The 19,058-nt window shown below is 41.7% G+C and overlaps 1 protein-coding gene across 1 annotated transcript in view; it reads left to right on the forward strand.

The window, feature by feature from the left end:
- Positions 1-149: 149 nt before the first annotated feature.
- GGT5 (gamma-glutamyltransferase 5) overlaps positions 150-19,058 on the forward strand; it is a 47,665-nt gene continuing 28,756 nt past the window's right edge. Inside the window, exon 1 of the mRNA XM_076353110.1 lies at positions 150-170. The gene's annotated coding sequence lies outside the window, so the exon portion shown is untranslated. The remainder of the gene's footprint in view (positions 171-19,058) is intronic.

Genomic DNA, 19,058 nt, shown 5'->3' on the forward strand with positions numbered 1-19,058 from the left:
ATTAAATGGCCAGCAAGCTATGTCAGAAAATGGGGCAGCTGTGACACGAGACTCTTAGAAATGAGAGCTGCTACATCAGCTGAGCTATAGGAAACAGTAACTACACATTTCAAGTTAAGAGAATTGATAAGAGAAGCTGAAGTCACCAGCAAAAATACGTGGTTATAGAGGTAAGGATAGTCACTTCTCAGTGTGTAAGGAGAGCAAAAGAAATCCTTGTGATGGTAATATCCCACTGGTAGATAGACAAAGATATTAAAATTGTTAATAATGCAGAAGAGTGTTTGATACATACTTATGATTCTTATTTAGAAGGAAGCAAGATGATACGTTTAATTGCAAAGCCCCAGTAATTCATGTGGAAGAAAAAGAGATGGGCAGAAAAACTATCTGCTGCTCATTTTTTAAAAAATAGGGAAGTTTGGGGAAATTCCATAAAATTAGGGGAATGCTCGTGTTGTGCCAGTATTCAGAGAGAGAATTCCAGTCAGAGGCCTAGAAAAGAATAATTAATTTTATAAAATACCAAAGACAGCTATATAATTAACATATAATTAACACTAGTAAACCTGATTACAGAAAATAATCCTGCTGGGACAAGTTTGGTTTTGTTTGTGATAAGATTTACAGATTTTGTCAGAAAAGATCACTGTGGGTAAAATGTAGATTTCCTTGATCGTTTTGATTGTTTTATGCGAGGAGATGCGGGAATAGTTGAGTGAAATGGTCTGGTTTAGGTTGTGTAGGAGGTCAAACAAAATGATGTGGCCTCACACTCCGCTGCTGTCATTAACATTGAAACAAAGCATAAAAATTATGTTAGAACAACAGAGGAATCCCTTTTGTAACGTCAGCTCTGACCCTGCAAGGTGACTTTATTCATCCAGTTTAACAGGATTATTTACCAGTGTAAAATGATTCAATATTTACATAAATGTTTACAGGGTCAGAATTAAAAATAGTACATTATTCCTTGGTATTGACATGTGCTTCCACTCCAATCTGCTTTTCCCAAACTGGATCTCAAAACTGCTTTTTGCTCTTGGCGGTGAGTAAGAGGAGGGAAGGCAGCAGCTCTGGTGGCAGTAGAGCAATCCAGTTCCTGACTACTGAAAAGACAAATTAACAGCTTTTCAGACAGCCCCATTTGGAATTCTGCCAGGCAATTAATTTGTTTATTCCTTTCCTTTTTTATATTGCGTGTGATTTTTTTTTTAACAAATGTCCAGTATTTTGAGTGTAGCAAGCTAGTAACAGATGACAGAAGAGTTCTTTGACGTGTACGAAAGTGTGATTTCTTTGACACGTACAAAAGTGTGATTGAATAGAACTGTTTGAGCTGTATTTGCTGTGATGCATATACGTATTTGAAATGCGTGTCCTGGGTGGGATGCTGGCCATGTTTTAAAAGTGCTTTTGCAGCTGGGGACTGTCTCTGGCTGTGAGTGAACACTTTCCTTTGAAGGGCCGGTCCCTCCTCCAGGTGGGGATAAAGAGCTATTTTAGCTCCAGAAAAACCTATTGGGATTTGACGGCAAAGCTTCTGCAACGTGTTTATTTAGCTATAAAAGTTATGGGTATGATTGCCAGAAGTTAAGGAAACAGTAGACCTGATGAATTTTCAGTGGGTGATAGAACTGGAGAAAGAAAACGACAAGAAATAAATGATTCAGTGAGTAAGTGGAAACAGAACAATGGAGGTGCTTGGTAGGGATGGCTCAGTAACACTTGTGCAAGTTACTAAAATAGCTGCACGGGAGCTTTATTTTAATAACTTTTAATAACTAATATTAATAACTAATAACTAAGGGAATTGCTGAGGAGAACTGTGGAATGACAGTCTATTTATATTTATAGGTCTGTTCTGGAGCCTCTGAAATCAATGGTATAGGTCCATTATCACTCTTACATACGGCATTTTCAAATGTATACATCAGGATTGTGTATGTCTTTTTTCCCATATTGCAGATGGAGAGACAGAGGCCCAGAAGAGTTATCTCACCTGCTGATATGCCACGTACCTAGGTTTCCTTTTTCCCTTTCTCCTAAATTACAGCTGACTTTAAGCCACGGCAACAAGAAGGGCTTTTTTGTTTTGTTGGTATGCTTTTCCTGTGAGGAATATTCCTGAGACAGTTGGAGGTTGAGCTGTTTTCTGAAAGTATGAATTCCATTCAGTCATCTGCTTTGGTGCTTGCTCTGTGCTTTTATCATTCATTGTGCTAGAGGTTTCTGTTAGGCAAAGAAATACACAGCTGAAGTGACTAACTTCAGCCATACTGACGCTTCTCCTAGGTAGCTTCAAAGGTAAGCCAGCATTTTGTCACCTTGGTGTAATCACTACAGCATTAGTTTCAGTCAAACTCTACAGAGGTAATTAAGTTCATACAATTACCAGAAAGATGAATGACTCAGTAGAGCACAAGCAATTTGTGCATAGTAGAGTGAGCTACTACAACACTCACTACCAGAAAATCCACTAGGAAAAGAGACTCTCTAAATCCTCCGATGGCAGCTTGCACCGTTACTGACGTTCAGGTAAAACATTTGGGATATGTAAGAAACCAGGCTTGTGTGGTTCTGGTGCTCGCAATACTGTCTCTGGAGCTCATACAGCCTTCTTTTCTCAAAGCAGTACTAAAAAAACTTCGATTTAAATCATATGGGGCCTCCACTGCATTTTACAGACTTCAGTGGGAAGTTTGGGTACAGAAGGGGTGTTACATCAACGCTTTAGTTAGTGGCTTACCCCCTTTAAAATGAAGCAGTGTTTGTAGCGAAAGATGCCATCTTTTGTAAAGCCAATGGATATCAGAGGGAGAAACAGGCAAGCTTTTGGGCACCCTAGCTTCTCTTGAAGTCTGACTCAGATGCAGCAAACAACAAGTCCAAGCTGGGAACAAGTTACTGTAACTTTAACCTGATTATGTTAATCAATGAATCTGAGAGAAAAAGATAAATTAGAAATAATTTAATTTAAAGAAACAGCATAGGTGTCTGATAAATTAGACAGACCTTGTTGCTTGTGCAGGATTAATTTAATCTCTTCCTGTAAGGACAGGTTAGAGTGTCATAACAGCGAAGAATTCTGTCAAATGTGTTCTTTTGGCTGGAGAATTGTTTGGGTGTTGATATGTCAGGGATGGATGAAATGATTAGAAAACATATAGTCCGTTCAGTTGTGAGCTGGGAGCAAAACCAGACTACCAGTTAATGAGAATTCAGCTGGAACAGAACCTGGAGTCATATAGGTGAGGAGAAAAGGGGAATTTTCAGAACTGTGGTAATGTTTCTGGTCCAGCTGAAGCAACTTCTCTTTCCAAAGCTGTTCAGCTCATGCAGACATCAACATTATACTGTCCCTAACATGCACAGACCTGCTAAGGCTGTAAGTCAGAGTTTCACATGGATAAAGATGAGACTTCCTTTGTAGTCTGAGAAAACATTAACCCACTCATTGTATGTAACGGCTTCTCTTCTGAATGAAACGTCAGCAGGCTCTCAGAATATTTTAATATTTAACCGTTGCAGGGCAATGTATCCGCACGTCTGCCTACTTTTAGCGTATAGCTCTTTGAGCAGTCTATTGTACATTTAATTTATTTAGCCAGGACAAAAATTTTAAATATTAAACTTCTCAGAGTAAATAAATACATATCTAGTAGCAGGATCTTACAGAAAACTATAGATCCTCAAAGGATAGGACTTTCTATGGATTCATCTTCAGATTATAAAAATTCATCCTTAAGAAATATGAGACTATTGCACTTGTGCACTACTGATGCCAGGACACTCTCAGGCAGAAATGGAAGGCTTCATAGAAATGTTGCTCTAGCTTCTCTCTTATGCTGCAGCTCTTTTATTAGAGCTGAGAGCATTTTCTTTGTATTTTAATATAAAGTAAAAATTGCAGTAACTCTTGTTTTGAAAAGACCCAGAAGCAGGGGACAGTGGTGCATTGGAATGGGTACCTTCCGAAATGTGTCATCTCCAGGGGCTGATGGAAAGCAACAGGACAGCTCTGCAGGGAAAGGTGTTCTTTGAAGTCTTGCATCATATACAAGAGGGAGAGAAAAAAGGCACAGGTTTTTTACATATCAGTTAATTTCTATTGGGGTCTATGCATTAATTTCTCCTAATGATTTCTGCAAATTTGTTACATTTTTGCCTAGCTTCTGCAAACAGAGACTGCTTAAGATGTTGCATGACAGAATGATATCGGTAGTCCCAACTCCAGCTTGCCTCCCACAGTCTTTAGAGTACCTTAAGAATAGTCTGATTTAATAAGCAGAGTATTTTGTGCTTTTTTTATGTGTACTTTGAGTTTTGCAACTTTAGCAGTCCCATTCTGAAGATTTTCTTCTCAATATGAAGTGCTAGAAATTTATTTTTAATTAAAACTGGATTTCTTGCATAATCACATGAATCCAGGAGCTTGAGGCATTAATCTCAACATTTCAACACTTGGGATAAAATATGAGTACTGGTGGCAGAGTGTATAAACATAATGCATTATGCAGGGAGCTACAGCAACTCTTGGATCCAGAGTCTGAGGAATTTTGAATACAGCGAGCATTACTACTGAAACTACTTTTTGAGTTTTGCTTTGTTAATATAGAGGTTGAGGTTTGGGGTTTGGGCTTCAAGAAGTAAAGCAACATTTAATGTACCATTTTCCATTCTAGTTGCTGGTGATCCATATTCTGATTTTTAATTTAGCAAGGTTAGCCTGGGGGAAAAACACTTTGTTCCATTTGCGAGAAGCTTTTCCTGTTGATTTTGGAGGAAACAGAACTTCAAGCTGATAAACTACAGTTTCATTTTGTTTCTAGATATTTCCCCATATTTCTAAAGCAAGATCTTGATGCAGTGAGATAAGCATGAATTGCTCAGCATTGACTAATACTTGAAGTGTGCAGTTAGAGTTCTGCCTGCTATTTATACTTTGCCAAATTGACATTCCTATATCTCAGTTCACCAGGTTTTTGCAAAATGCCATTGACCACAATGTCACCTTTTCTTATTTGAGTTGCAGTTCTGTACTCAGGGCTAGACGTGGGCACTGTGAAGAAGGGGGATTGCCTTTGGCTGCGCCTCCATCATACAACTGGACGTGCATACTGCACCATATAGCACTAAGGGGAGGAGTGGGCTCCCTATGAAATGCTCCTCTGACTGCGGACTTTGTTACAGAGCCCCAAATTGGCCTTTAAATTCTGTGCATTTCCAGCTGTAGAGTCTGGGCCTTCCAGGGAGAATCTGATGTATGTCAGATGTATATCATTGTTCTCACTTAGAACAAATGTCTCTTTGTGTTCCCACACATTTCCTAGTGTCTTCCATAACTGCATGATATTCAACAGTGGGGTGGAGAAGCATCTGTCCCTCAACAGAGGAGACAGTGATATTCCTTGCTAGGCTCTGCTGGGTACCTACAAATGTGATTGCTCTTTCTGTGTGCTTGAAAGGCAAATTCTCTGTCTACAGGATTTGTTGTAGGTGAGTTTTCCCAAGGATCCTATATGGCCATCACCATGGCAAGATGTCCTTGGATTAGTTCAGCATCCAGGTCCTTTTATAACCCCAGTACTCCAGAAAAACCTACAAGTAAATGCAGCTCTAAGCTGCTTAATAAAATGAAATATAATAAAGAATAAAGAATAGCCTTAGGAAGGGAGGCATTTCAGAGCCTCCCTTGGCTGGAGTGGAGCTGGATGGATGGAGTAAGCTGTAGCTGGTTGGTTTTGTGACTGATACAGTATTTCATGTTATTTTTATCCTTCCAGTTAAAACCAGATACTGCTGTTCTTAAAGAGCAGTGAATCTATTTAATGATGCCTTTAATAATCTCCTCTTTCCTTTTGAAAGCAGTATTTGGCAAGCAGAATGTCTCTCCCACTAATGGCTGTCTGCCAACTAGCTTTCATCTTTATCCTTTCTGATTCTGCAGTCATTTACCCATGTGAAGCATTTGCTCTTAGAACATGCAGGTTTTAGCTCCTGGCAGTCAAGGTGATAGAAATCAACGTAAATTGCTGGGGTGAGTGACCAGGAGGTGACAGTCGAAAGCCTTGGATATTGGGTGCTTCAGCCTGACAAGCAAGATGAAGTACGCGTGAATGGGAAACTGCATAGAGCTCATGAAGGAGGATCAGTTACAGGGCCTCAGAAAAGAATATAAAAAAGCACATAAAGAAGATCCCCTGAGGTAGAAAGGAATTATTTCTTGAGACTCATGTAAGAAGCTTCTGAGAATACTGGACGGGGCCCTGGGTCTGCGGAAACCAGTGGAAGAACCTGGGTTGACCTCAATACTCGGAGATCATTGTCTTCAAAACTATTTGCCTGTGGACCTTTTAAAATAAGGACTAAGGAAGCTAAGTATTCTCTGACAGAAGTTTCCTTAAGTAAAAGCATCTGCTATTGAACAGCTTTAGAAAGGGGAGCCTTGAAATGGCTCCTGGAATTTGTTTGCTTACACTGATCTATACCACTGTGATTTGGGACTAGGCTCCCTGATATCTGAAGGACAGATGCTTTATTTTGACTCTGATTTGGTACTACTAAATCCGAGTGCTCCAAGTCAGGTGAGCGTTTATGAGGTCTTTTTAAGAAGGTGTTGATTCTAGATTTTTTTTTTTTAAATTATGTGCAGCATCCCTAAGAGAAACATTATATATCGCACATCTTGCAATAAAATGATGGAAGTTGGCATTACTGCTGGTCAGTTGAAAGGATGCGTGGAAAGGACTATGAGGAGATTCTCTGCATCCCGAGACATCTTTCTACTAGAAGAATACAGATTCAGTTACTACAAGACTTCCAGTGAAATATTGGGAGTATATGTGTATTTGACCTAGAAATGAACATCTGTCATAGATAATTGCTTCATGTAAGTTTGAATATTGTCTTTGAGCTTGGACTCTGAATCCCTTTGAGTTTGTGAGATGGATGCTGTTGATTTGACTCTGTCTCACCTCAGCTGCTCCTCTAGAAAACGCAGCACTGCATTTCAGAACTTCTTCCGGTGTTGATTCACCTTTCAAAGCTTTACACAGGTTTATTCTCCACTCTCTTTTCTTTATTTGACCTAACTATTTGTGTGGGAGACCACAGATTTGCATGAAGATGTTTACAGAAATGGCCCGGAGATTTGTATTCAGCCAAATACATTTCTAAAGCTAGTTTGGATTGATATGATCTTTAATTTCTTTTCAGAAGCTGATACTTTCTTGTTCCCTGAAAATGGAAGATGGATGCGTCTCCTTGCAGTACAAGAGAAATTACGTTTTGAAGCTGCTTTTCTAACGGTGGTCATGTAACACCATTTTGAATGCATCAGATTTCCCATTATCCATTATTTGCTTCCCCCCCTTTTTTTTTCATTTCAAGTGCCCAAGTCTGTAAGCAAAATTGTCATGATAAAATTTCACAGTCATATTCTTTAATTTAAAAATTTCTTTACTGAAAGAGTGGTTCAACATTGGAACAGGCTGCCCAGGGAAGTGGTTGAGTCACCATCCCTGGAAGTATTTAAAAGACGAGTAGATGAGGCGCTTAGGGACATGGTTTACTGGGCATGGTGGTGTTGGGTCGACGGTTGGACTCGATGATCTTAGAGGTCTTTTCCAACCTTAATGATTCTATGATTCTATGATTCTATATGAGACTGGTACTTGCATAACGTTAGAATGGAATTAAGAGTTTCTGCTTTGGATGCAGAGCCAAGCATTCAAGAGCATTTGAAATGCTGAGATGAGAGAAACTGTCTTGGAACAGGCTGTTCTTATCCTGAACCAAATTTCTTGGTGTATTTCCAGAAGTACTGAACATAACTGCGAAATGGGACACAGAAGAAAAATTTGGGACCCAGTAGGACATGACCTCTTCTTCTATTGCTTTGCTCCCTTTGGTGCTAGAGCCAACCTAAGGCAAACTCTCTGCCAGGGGCACCAAGCTCATGCCTGCCATGTGTGAAAGCAATGACACAGAGCTGGCTGGAGCAGATAAATTACCAACCAAGAATTCATCTTATGCACGTGAAGTTCTCAATTGCCAGATTTCCCAGGTTGAAGTTTATTTTGTACCATGAGACCAGATTTAAAATAAACCCTGCAGTTCTTCATTGAGTGTCAACCTGTACTAAATGTAGGGAGGTCAGTGGGATCATATCAGGTGCAGGATGGTATCTGAGAGCTTACAGGTATATTATAAAAGTGGAACATCACATTGTTCTGTTCCCCAAAATACTAAAACTTTATAATCTTGCATCTGAATATGAAATATTGAATAGTGAGTATCACAGAAAGTGCCTTTAAAATTATTCAAGTTTGGAGAATAAGTAAAATGTTTGCCTGAGGGGAAACACAAATTTTTATTCCCACTTTGGTGGGAAATGAATGTGATTTGTAGGATTACTGTTGGTTAAAATAAAATACAGCTTATTGCATAAAGATGAAGGGATTCAGATGAGTGCCGTGTGCAGTGTTATTTCTGTTGTGCAGTATAAATATATGGCTGTTGGCTATCAACAGGTCCTGTTCTAGGACGCTCAGAGACAGGGTGAGGGTAGGAATTGTATCTGGACTGGGCTATCATTCAAGGAGGACAGAGTTCAGGTTGTGTGGGCAGGTACCTCATGTCTTCATATCCTGTTCTCGTATCTCGTATCCATTCAGAAGTTTAGGAGTTGCTGAACAAGCCATAATAGAGAAGAAAAAGACGTTGGCAACCTTAGGTGGCTAAGGTGATGTTAGCTTAAAGTTACTGAAATGCTGTTCCCCAAAGCTATGAGAGGACTTGTAGACAAAACTGTCAGCTCAATTTCATCCTGCCAATATTTATGCTCTCTAGTTTGCGTGGAAAAGCAGCTGACCCAAATCTGCTTCCTCTGACTGCCTTATGCTTTGCACCTTATCTGAACATCTCCAAGGGCATGTCAGCTTTCTGTGAACAAGGGATTCACAAAGTGTTTAAGCATGTGCTTAGATTAAGTATGTAAGGAATCTCACAGAAGGCAGTAAGCATGTGCTTAAATGCTTTGCTGGATTGCCACTAGCCATGTAGCTTGTAGCATGTAGAGCCTCAATTTCCCCTTTCTGTAATGAAGGCTTTCCTACTTCACAGGATTGTAGTGAGGAGAAACATTAAACACTGAAAGATTGCTCTGGCATTCAGGTGACTGTAGCTTTTCTAGACTTCTGTTTTTCTAAATAGACAATTTCCATCAACCTCTAAATCTTATTTACATAAATTCTTCTGCAGCTGGTTAAACAGCAAGCCATACAGTATGCTTTGAGGAATCAAAAGTAAGGTCAGTCAATAAATGATCCCAAAATCAGTGCTATTTATGAACTTGCTCATTTTCTTAGATAAAAGGGCATGCTTGAGGTATGATACCCTTGCTTTGTTTTAGTTTTGGAAATAATTGTAAAAGGAAGAGTAAAAAGTTTACAGATATAGAGAACAAGACTTCTATGTAGGTAAAGACAAAATTTTTTTTGATTGTCTGACTTCAAAAGTGTATTTGAGTTTTGTTGCCTGTCTGGCTGTGAAACTGCGGTCTATCTTTCTAAGACCTCTACAGAGTGGAATGCAGTGCCTTTTTGATATGCACACTGCATTTTAATCTTCAAACTCTTAGTTGTGTTAGCTTTTTGACTGTGGAAAGAGAGCTGTGTAAGTGTTGTCTTACAGGTAGAGTGAGGAAGATTTCCTCCTTGGTTTTATTCTTAATTCTGCCACTGACTTGCTCTGTAGCCATAAGTGAATCACTAGTATCTTTCTGTGGATAAGTCACTTCTACCTCTCTCAGCCTCTGCTTTGCTAAGAAGGATAGCAAGGTTTATGTGACCGTCCTGTGTACATTGAGGCAAACTGGGATTCTGCTACTGGGTTGCTGCATTCTGCTACCTTCACCTGAGATAGTCACCTGAGCACCAGACACTGCTGTAGCTTTGTATATATTTTGAAGAACAGAGGACAGCATTTATCATGCTTGGGTAGGAAAGACTTTGCTTAGTGCTGCTGTGCATGGGAGACAGAGGATGGAGAAACAGGCTGATTTAAGAGGCAAGTAGAGACACACAGATGAGGAAGCCTGATGGCCTGATTCAGTCCAGTTACTTAGATAGGTTTTGGGGCTAGAATTGTTTAGACGAACGTTGGGACTGAGATCAAGGAAATCGTTAGCTCCTGTTTGATGGATGCAGTGTCTAGGGTAACTTGCTTTGTGCGATTCTTTGTACACAAAAAGGCATAACCAGAACAACCCACAGTTTTCTGACTGTTGGTCAGCTGCGGGGGTTAAAAAAATCAACACCATCAATGCCAGAAGAGCTGTGGCTGGACCTAGAGCAGTATCAGTCGTCTTCTCCAGACCTACCAGCTGTTCTGTGCAGCACAAGGACAGGATGATGTAATGTCAATAGTGTTATTGAAGCAATGCTTAACAGACTGGGGAAGATCCCTTAGCATTCTTCCTGTAGGTGTCCTCATCTCCTAATCTAAATTGAATATTAGTTTCTAAATGCACTGAGGCACTGATGGATCACGCATAGGTGTTTCTCATAATACAGCCCATTTGATAGGGCAGAGTACTCATCAAAGCATTATTAGAGAACAGCAGTAGCTCTGCCATTGGGGACTGTTGGGTCCATCCCCACCTAAACTTTACCAAGTTTTGTGGTGTTTCCATTGTGTAAGACTTGGTGCAAGCACAGAGTTAGGGTTAGGAATCAAAGAAAGAGAAATCCTAGATGTACACTGAGAGAGGGGCACTCAAAAGGGGTTGCCAAAATAGTTGGAAGGCTGTTGGTAGGGTTCCCTCAACACTATGTGACCTGGGGATGTGGCTGAGATCCTGGCTTAGAGCCCAGTCTGGGTTTAGAGTCAAGATTAAGGCTCTGAGAAAGAGAAATTCAAGCCTTATAGTAAGAGTGGAGTTCAAAGGGGATGCCAAAGTAAAGTGAGGGCTTCTACTAGGGCTTTCCCCTGAGTGGTCCTTTTCCTGGGGGACTGGAGTGCCCCATGGATAAGTGCCGGCCTAGGGATAGGTGAGGGATAGGCCCGAGTGTCTTTTAGGCTGAGACAGTTGGGGTCCTTCTCAACCAGAGCTTTATACCCCTCTGGCTCCTTCTGAGTTGTATTTCCTGTGCTAAGTGTGGATGGTACACGTGCCAGCACCAAGCCAGGCACTACAGTACACTGGAAGTGTAACGAGAACCAGAGGTGTACTGTGCCTGCACAATAGCCCTCAATGCCCTGGGGGGGATCCACCCAAGCTAAAAGGATTAGGGCTGTCACTGCTAGAGAGGAAGAGAACATGCCATGACTATTTTCCCCTAGCACAACCAGGGTTAACACAATACAACCTCAACACCCACTCATTTTTCTTAGGACAGAGCTACTCTCCTATGTAAACAGAGATTAAATTATTAAGTTCATTGCATCCTTATAAAGGACCCTGCTATCAAATTGCGTTTAGAATTGCACAGAGGTCCAGGGCGAGGGCAGGGTTCCCAGTTTCACTAATGAACTTTGTTTTCAAGCCTGTATCTTCCCCCCCCCCCCCACCCCAAACTCTTCTCCATTTCCCAGAAATGTGTTCTGCTTTTCAATCTTTGGTATTCCTGTCTCATATATCTAGCATGCTGACAGATTCCAGCTCATACTTCGTTACTTCCTGTCTTGGATAGTTTAAGCTCTAGGCATTCGCATTGCTTCATCACCATAGTCGAGCTGTAGTTTTGCGATTCCTTGCCTATTGCTAGCTATTTCATATTGTTCTCTGCTGTTCTCAGAGTATCTGGATTTGACATTCCTGTTACTTCTAGTAAAAGGAAGTGACTAAACACCAAGGAACACAGGAGAGGTGACTCTTGGTTTGATGTCAGATTGCGTGAATGTTGCTGTATATTGATAGAGAGTGCAGAGCTGCTGGAGTGCTAATTCTTCAGCATATGTAAAGCTGTGGTCATATGCATTTCTCCTCGTTAGGGAGTTCCTGGTGGTGTCTTGAAAAGCCAGCCCCTTGACAAGAATCTCTTTGCTTTGTCTGCATTCTGACTAGAGCAGAGTTAAGTCAGCCCTGAAGAAAATCACAAGTTCACTAGTTATCTTTTAAATACTTCCATTTCTTTTAAATCATTTTACTATTACTGACACTTTATGGTGGAGCAGAGTGCCAAATTACAACCCCAAGGAAAACAAAACTGTTCTCTTACAAGAACAATATTTGCAGGATGAGAATTCATGCTGCACTGTCGCAGATGAATAAGCATTAGCTTGGAGCAAGGAGGAGACTGAGGGCTAGTTCCAACTTTTGGCCTTGTTATTGAGGATACTACTGTGACAGTAGTTTAAAAAACGTAGACACCTGTCCTCTACAGCAAGTAGTCACCGTTAATCTTCACTTTGCTGTATCACTGAAGAGCCACCAATGGAACTGCTTGGACTCAAAAGCAAGTTTCGTCTTTAATTTCATGTGGAAGTTGGCTATTATGGATAGTAGCTCTTAATTATAGTCTGACCTAAATATTATTCTCTGTCATGTACTCTGTTGGAAATGATTTCCAGTCTATCATGTGTTTTCAGTGAGACACATATGTTGTCACTGCTTCCGTTGTGATTGTTAGTTCAGCAGTAACACCTTTAATCTCAGTTGACTTCAAGTGTCAACATAAATATAACTGGGATAGGAATTTGCTTTTGGGTTTCTAGTGGGTCATGGGAAATAAAGTTTATCATTCGTAAACTGTGATTTGAGATGGTTCTGTGTTTATGTTGAACTCTTCTGTCACGGCATATTTGCATTTATCAGGAGATCCCATTTAACTGGCCAACACATCCACAAGGCATGAGCTGAACATTGGCTGTAGGTGCAGGGTTATGGTTGAACAGATAAAGCCTGTGTTTTTGGATAAGAGTAACCGGTTACTCAAATGTCCCTTTTTCTTTCTTGTTATAAATCCCTTTTTAGTTCATATTCCAGGACTCCTGCCAGGCTGTGACTGTACTTCCAACTTGTTTTTCAGAAAATCCCCTAAAAGTTGGCTCAGTTGCCTAAAGGGTCCTTCACAGGACGGGCAGCTCTTTCAGTCTCAGAGGGTTTCTTTCTCTCTGATTGTTCATTTAGAGTAACATTCCCGAAGCCTTTATTCCAGGTCCTTGCATGGGCTCCTCCCTGGGACTTCAGGGATCAAGATGCTGCAGACAGGAGCGTGTTAAAGGGGAGATGATTAGCAGTGGGTTTCACTAGAAGTATTAGTGCTGCCTGCTTTGAGATTGGCTCTTTCCCAGTAACCTTACTGCCCTGGACTCACAGGAGGTGCATCAGTAGGTGACAGGCCTGACAGCAGAGAGTCCTCTCAACTGGTGAAGAGATGGTGTTCCTTTCAGGTCAAATGCAGCTACTTCGACAAGTCCTGTTTTTCTAAAGTGGAGACTCACCACTGTTGTTCCACTGCTGGAATAACAGCAGTCTAGGGGCCCTAAGGTGAAAAGCCTGAAGGGATGCAGCACAGTGAAGATGTGGACTGCTTCTCTACAAATTCAGGCATACCCAGCAGTGTTCACAGGCACTAGAACATGACTGTTGGTGCTGGCAATCTCACCAGCACATTCCTGATAGTGAGTTTGGCCTGTTTCAACCAGCAATTTCCTCAAACAGCTCCTGGGTGTGGGTTGGCAGTTAAGGAAGTCAAGGAACTATTCTCAAAAGGCAGATTGCTGCAGCTGTCCAGTTTTAGGACTAACCAATTTACTAGCCTGGACATGGCTGCTCTGTACCAGCTGACCTCCATATGCCCAGTTAATGTTCTAGTATAGATGTTGTCATAGAGCCCAGAATGACCCAAGTCTCAGCTCATGTTCAAGCAGGGCTTGATGCTGATGGAATGATAGTCATTGGGTCTTTTAAGTGGGTCACTCCCACTCTTTCCTCATCTCCAGATCCAGAAGCTGATCTTCTAATAGGACCTAGAGGAATCACAAGATTGCCTTTGAGGCTTGCAAAAGGAGGCATTTGAAATACAATTTTGCAGATACTAAGGCAACAGTTAATTGTTAGGGGTTGTTCATTGTTGTGTAATACTTAACCTGCTTTATTGTGGTGCTATGGCTTTTGGAATTGTAACAGCATTAAAAAGCAGATAAAAACCAGGCAGCTTCCTTAATTTTCGAATAAATAAGTTTGTATGTATTCAGTGGTTTGCTCTGAAAACTAGCATCCAGTAAATCAGAAGCTGGACGAAATTAGAGAAATTCATGAACTAAATTATCAAGGCCTACCAGATACAAAGACTGCACTTGTGGCTCAGGAAGTTTCTGAGTTGCAAGTATTTGGAGGCTGGGAGAGCATTTAGGGGAAAAATCACAACACATTTATTGCTATACTCTTCCTGCTATAGTCTTCCCTGGGCATCCACTGCCGGCTGCTGTCAGAGGCAGGATACTGAGCTATGGGGCTCTCAGTTTGACCCACTTGTCTGTTTTTGTGTTCTTATGTAAATATAGTCAACATCTAAGCCTATTGTATAGAAAGGAAATGGAAACAAATGAGACAATTATTCTTCAGATGAAACAGTATATATGACCATGAAGCCAAGACAAGGCCACACTAAATGTCTTTACATTTGAACGTTGAAATATTTCTTTTTTTTTTTATTATTTTTTTTTCTCTTTCTAAGCAATGTCTGGAGAACAGAGAAGTTTTCTGAATATAAGCACTTTTGCTTTTACTGAGTTTATATTTTCAAAATGGCTGTTTGTTTGGCCTTGAATAAACAAACCTGTTCAGACTGACTGAATTTCAGTGTCAGGCAAGAAAATATAAAATGTGTACAGTCTGCTGAGAGTCTGGGCTTGGCAGGCTTCTGAAGTCCAGCACAGATCTGCCCTCGACTCTGCAGCAAGTGTCAGACCTTGAGGAGGAAGCAGAAGAGGGGAAGTCCAACTTGGCTCCGAGACTGATAAGTGGCATCTTTTTAGCACTTGACATGAAAATAGAGACTGACATCCAGGAACTGAGTATCTCTTGTGTCTTCTTCATCACCCCGGGTTGCGGGGAGTGGGAACAGGCAAAGGAAGGAAAGAGAAGTGCCGACTGCCTTGTGGCGGGAGCAAAGGGCCTGCTGAGGGTTGAGTCCAGAAGTGTTTCTTTTGGACTCGGGTACCCCTTTGTGATGGCTACCTGGGTTTGAAGGACTCAGTTTCCTCATTCCAGGAGGTAATAGATGCTGGGCAGAGCTGCTGAAAGAAAAGAAATGCCCCTGTGGCAGAGGTGTGGCCAGGCTCTGCCATGTCAGGAGGGAGTTACCAGGGAGCAAGTGGCCCCAGGCACCAACTGACCAAGAAAGAAGAGGGATGAAGTTTTAATAATAAGGCACTGCCCATGCTTTTGGGCATCCCAGAGGATCTCTGTAACCCATTATGGATTCCACACGGTTTGGGGACTGAATGCTTTATGGCTATGCAGCACTCAAGAGGCTGCACCAGGGATTGCCAGCTGGGAAGGATGTGTGTACATGATGTGAATCTCAGGAAAGAAAGCAGCACGGAGGAGGATAGATGCTGTGTATGTGATGGAATATGGGATATGACATGCAGTCACCTGATGGAAGAGCTGTGGATCTCAACCCTCTGTAATTCATCCCGGGGCCTGAAGTGACAGAAAGGTTCGTCTCTACTGGTGTACAGCATCCAAAACACTCTGCCTGAACAAAGTACTAAAAGTGGAAGTATTGCGAAAGCTGCTGGTGCAGACAGGGAAGGAGAAGAGGACCAGAAAGGAAGCCAAGATACAATTAGCCCCATGGCTGTGGCACCTGGAGTTGGGTTTTGGTTTCTTGATTTCCAGAGAGGAGGATGTGTGAGGCTGAAGGATCAAGTCCATTTCCTTTTTGTTTCAGCACCATTCTGGCTGCTAGCATGAAGTTCTGGAGATGCACACTGTGCTCCAAAGCTTTCAAATTAATTTAATTTTCATTAAAATAGGACACTGATCAGTCACTGCTGGAAGTCATTTAATCTGTAGCAGACAAAACCCAGATGTTTCTGTGTGCATTGTTTACTTTATGTCCTTTCTACACTGACCCTGGTGCACCATGTAGAAACTGGTCTGTTTCTCTTTGTTAAATGCTGCTGCTTCCATCTGCCCTTTGATACAGAAGCCAGTAGCTCTGCTTTTTATGCAAAAAAAAAAGAACATCTCAAGGTTTTCTTGAGTCAACTTTTTTCCTCATGCCACTACTTTTCTTTTGACGACTTCTGTGGAAGTCTATGCATTACTAGCTTAGGGTTTGAATCCAGAGAAGGCTTGTTGTGAATAAAGCAGAAGTAAATTAAAGCAATATACTGTGCTGGTACAGCTACTGCCACATGATTTGGAAAGGGACTATGTCATTGTTAGGAACTTTGCTTTACCCAGCAGGAGCCTTGCTCAGGACTGTGGTTTTTAATGTTTGCTGTTGCACTGTTCCCAAGAGCTCTCTCACAGGATTTGCAGGAGGTGGCAGGCACTGAGCTGCATCATTTTACTGCTCTAAATATTTCTGTTTTCCATATCTCTGCTTTTTCCATTTGTACTACCTGTTGTTAACAGGTGTATATGTTCTTGCTGTCTCTGAAAGAATACTCAATACATATTTGTCGGCTCAGATATTTTTGGGCATGTTCCAACATTGTCTTAGCAATCCTGTAGTACTATGCATAGCATGCCATACAGCATTCACCAGCCTAAGTGCTGGTCTGAGTAGCCAATCCGGATTTTAGATATTAAAAAAGGGAGGGAAAAAACCAAGACTTGCTTATGAAAATTGTAACTGTCTAGAATTTATTGCTGACAATAACTTACTTGCATTTTCCAATTTGATAAGCTGAAAATGTCTTACTCCAATATGGCAAGAAACCTAACCAGCTGTTGTGCAGAGAAAGGTCTTAAAATTAAATATACAATGTAGAAAAGAAGGGAAGGATATGCATGAAATTCTGAAAACAGCTTATTCTCTATTGAAATAAAAATATGTAGCACTCATCCAGCTCAGCTCAGATATTCTTACACTACGTATTTAGCATTGACAAAGATTAATATTCCAATTCTGAATGCGGGGAAGCAGGGTTTTTTTCCATTCCCATTGCTCATTCTCATGAATGAGCAACAGTTGAATTTTTGCAACTTCTACCCCACGTTCCAGCTGAGTAAATTTTGGGACTACAATATCAGCTTGTCCCTAGAGGAAAGAGTGTAAAATTTTGAAGAAAGAAGGGAGCCATTTGTGGTGATCACTGTGTGGGAAAGTGGTTAAGGATAAATAATACAACAGCTCCAAAGGGAATTGTGCAAGAGTCTGGAAACACCATTTCTTGAAAGGATTTGAACACTGGGGAATTTCCAAAGTAAAACAGCAGTGAAAGATGAGCAGGGAAAAAGAAAAGGACAGAAAACAAACTCCAGAATACTGCATTTCTCCCCTCCTGCACGCTGCTCCTTCACTTCCTGGTGAAGAAAGCAAACACTTTCTTGTATTCTTGCACAAGAAAAGGGTTGTTTCACACGAGCTCCCAGGGTCATTCAGAAGGAAGGGAAGTCATTATGAAGCAATGCTGTTATCCCTGGGACCAAGGCAGAGCTAGGAACCTACGTCTGTAATTGCACAACCAGCAATAACCCTTTTTTTTTGCACCAGGATATGGCAAGGGCTGTTTGTGGAGCTGCTTTATCTCCATCTGTCAGCCTCTCCATTGCTTTGCTTGTGAAGTACATGAGGATCATAAGGGCAGTTAAGAAGGCTCTTCCCCCCTTCCCTTGCAGAGAAACTCAGCTTGCACTGTGTTTGCTTATGTGCTGGTTCTCATGAGATCCTTACTGACTTGCAGCACTCACACATCTGGCTTGTATTTCCAGGACTTATCCTTCCCAAAGAGCTGGAAGTGCAGCAGGGAGAGGGCAGTGGTGCTGAGTGCTTAGGCTGTGTTTAAGCTGGAACTCATGAGAGGGGAGTCTAAGGCAAGTGAGTGCGTCTCTCCAGCAGCTTGTGGCTTCTCAGAGGCACGTCCTGGTCTCTTCCTACACTTTCTGCACCAGCTGCACATGTTCTCCCTCCCTCCCTCCCCCTTTCAGCACCAGCTCTGATGCAGGTGGATGTCACTGGATTCCAACAAGATGGTAGGAAACTGCAAAACTCCAGTGAGCATGCTGTGAGTATGCTCTCATTTCTCAGAAAGAGCTGCAGGGATAGGCAGAGAAGGGGCCTGCTGTCTCCAGAGGAAAGTGGGATCTGCTTGGCTCTGTTTGTTCTCTGATTGAGCATTCCTGCTCATTTTGGAGAGGAGATGAAATCCAGATGGTCTTGATTCCCGACTCAAAGATTTCAGTGTCATTAAGCACTTTGGAAAGGCTCGCTGTGCGTAGCAGTACAGCTCTGTCATTTACCTGGGAATCCCAGAAAAGCCTGGTCTCATTTTCTTTTCAGTTCTCATTTAGGGGATTTTTAAAAAATACTTCCCCTCCTTACTCTTCTTTCTGAGAGGATGAGGTTGTTTTCAGATGTCTCTTATAACAAAAGTCCCTATTGTTTCTAGATACCCTTAACGAACATCAAGAACTTAAAAAGAAAAAAGAAAAAAGAAAAAAGAAAAAAGAAAAAGTTGTACCAGCTGCACAAACAGCCTAATTCAGACGTAGCATCACAGTTGCTTGGGACTCAGTATGTGCAGCCTATGGAGTGTTTCCCCTCTGTCTCCGGCATGGTGTTAGCATGTATCGGCTGACTGTGTGAGGCAGGAGCACGGACCACAGACCCGGAGTGTGTGGGGATGGCAGGGGGTGGGAGATGGGGGGATGTTTGGTGGGGGAGAGTCCCTGCTTTGTGGAGGTGGAGTTAGGAACCAGGGCGATAGGGGCTGGAGAAGCAGGTAGAGGGCTTGGGAGAGGACACACAGGCAAGCTTGTAGGTTTTGCCAGTGTTTAAATCGTCATTTACATGTATGAAGAACAGCCCAGCCCAGCTCCAAGCCCAAGCTCAGGTCTTTCAACCTCCCCTGGCATGGGTGTATTGAAA

The sequence above is a fragment of the Aptenodytes patagonicus genome, chromosome 15, assembly GCF_965638725.1.
Source record: "Aptenodytes patagonicus chromosome 15, bAptPat1.pri.cur, whole genome shotgun sequence".
Lineage (NCBI taxonomy): Eukaryota > Metazoa > Chordata > Aves > Sphenisciformes > Spheniscidae > Aptenodytes > Aptenodytes patagonicus.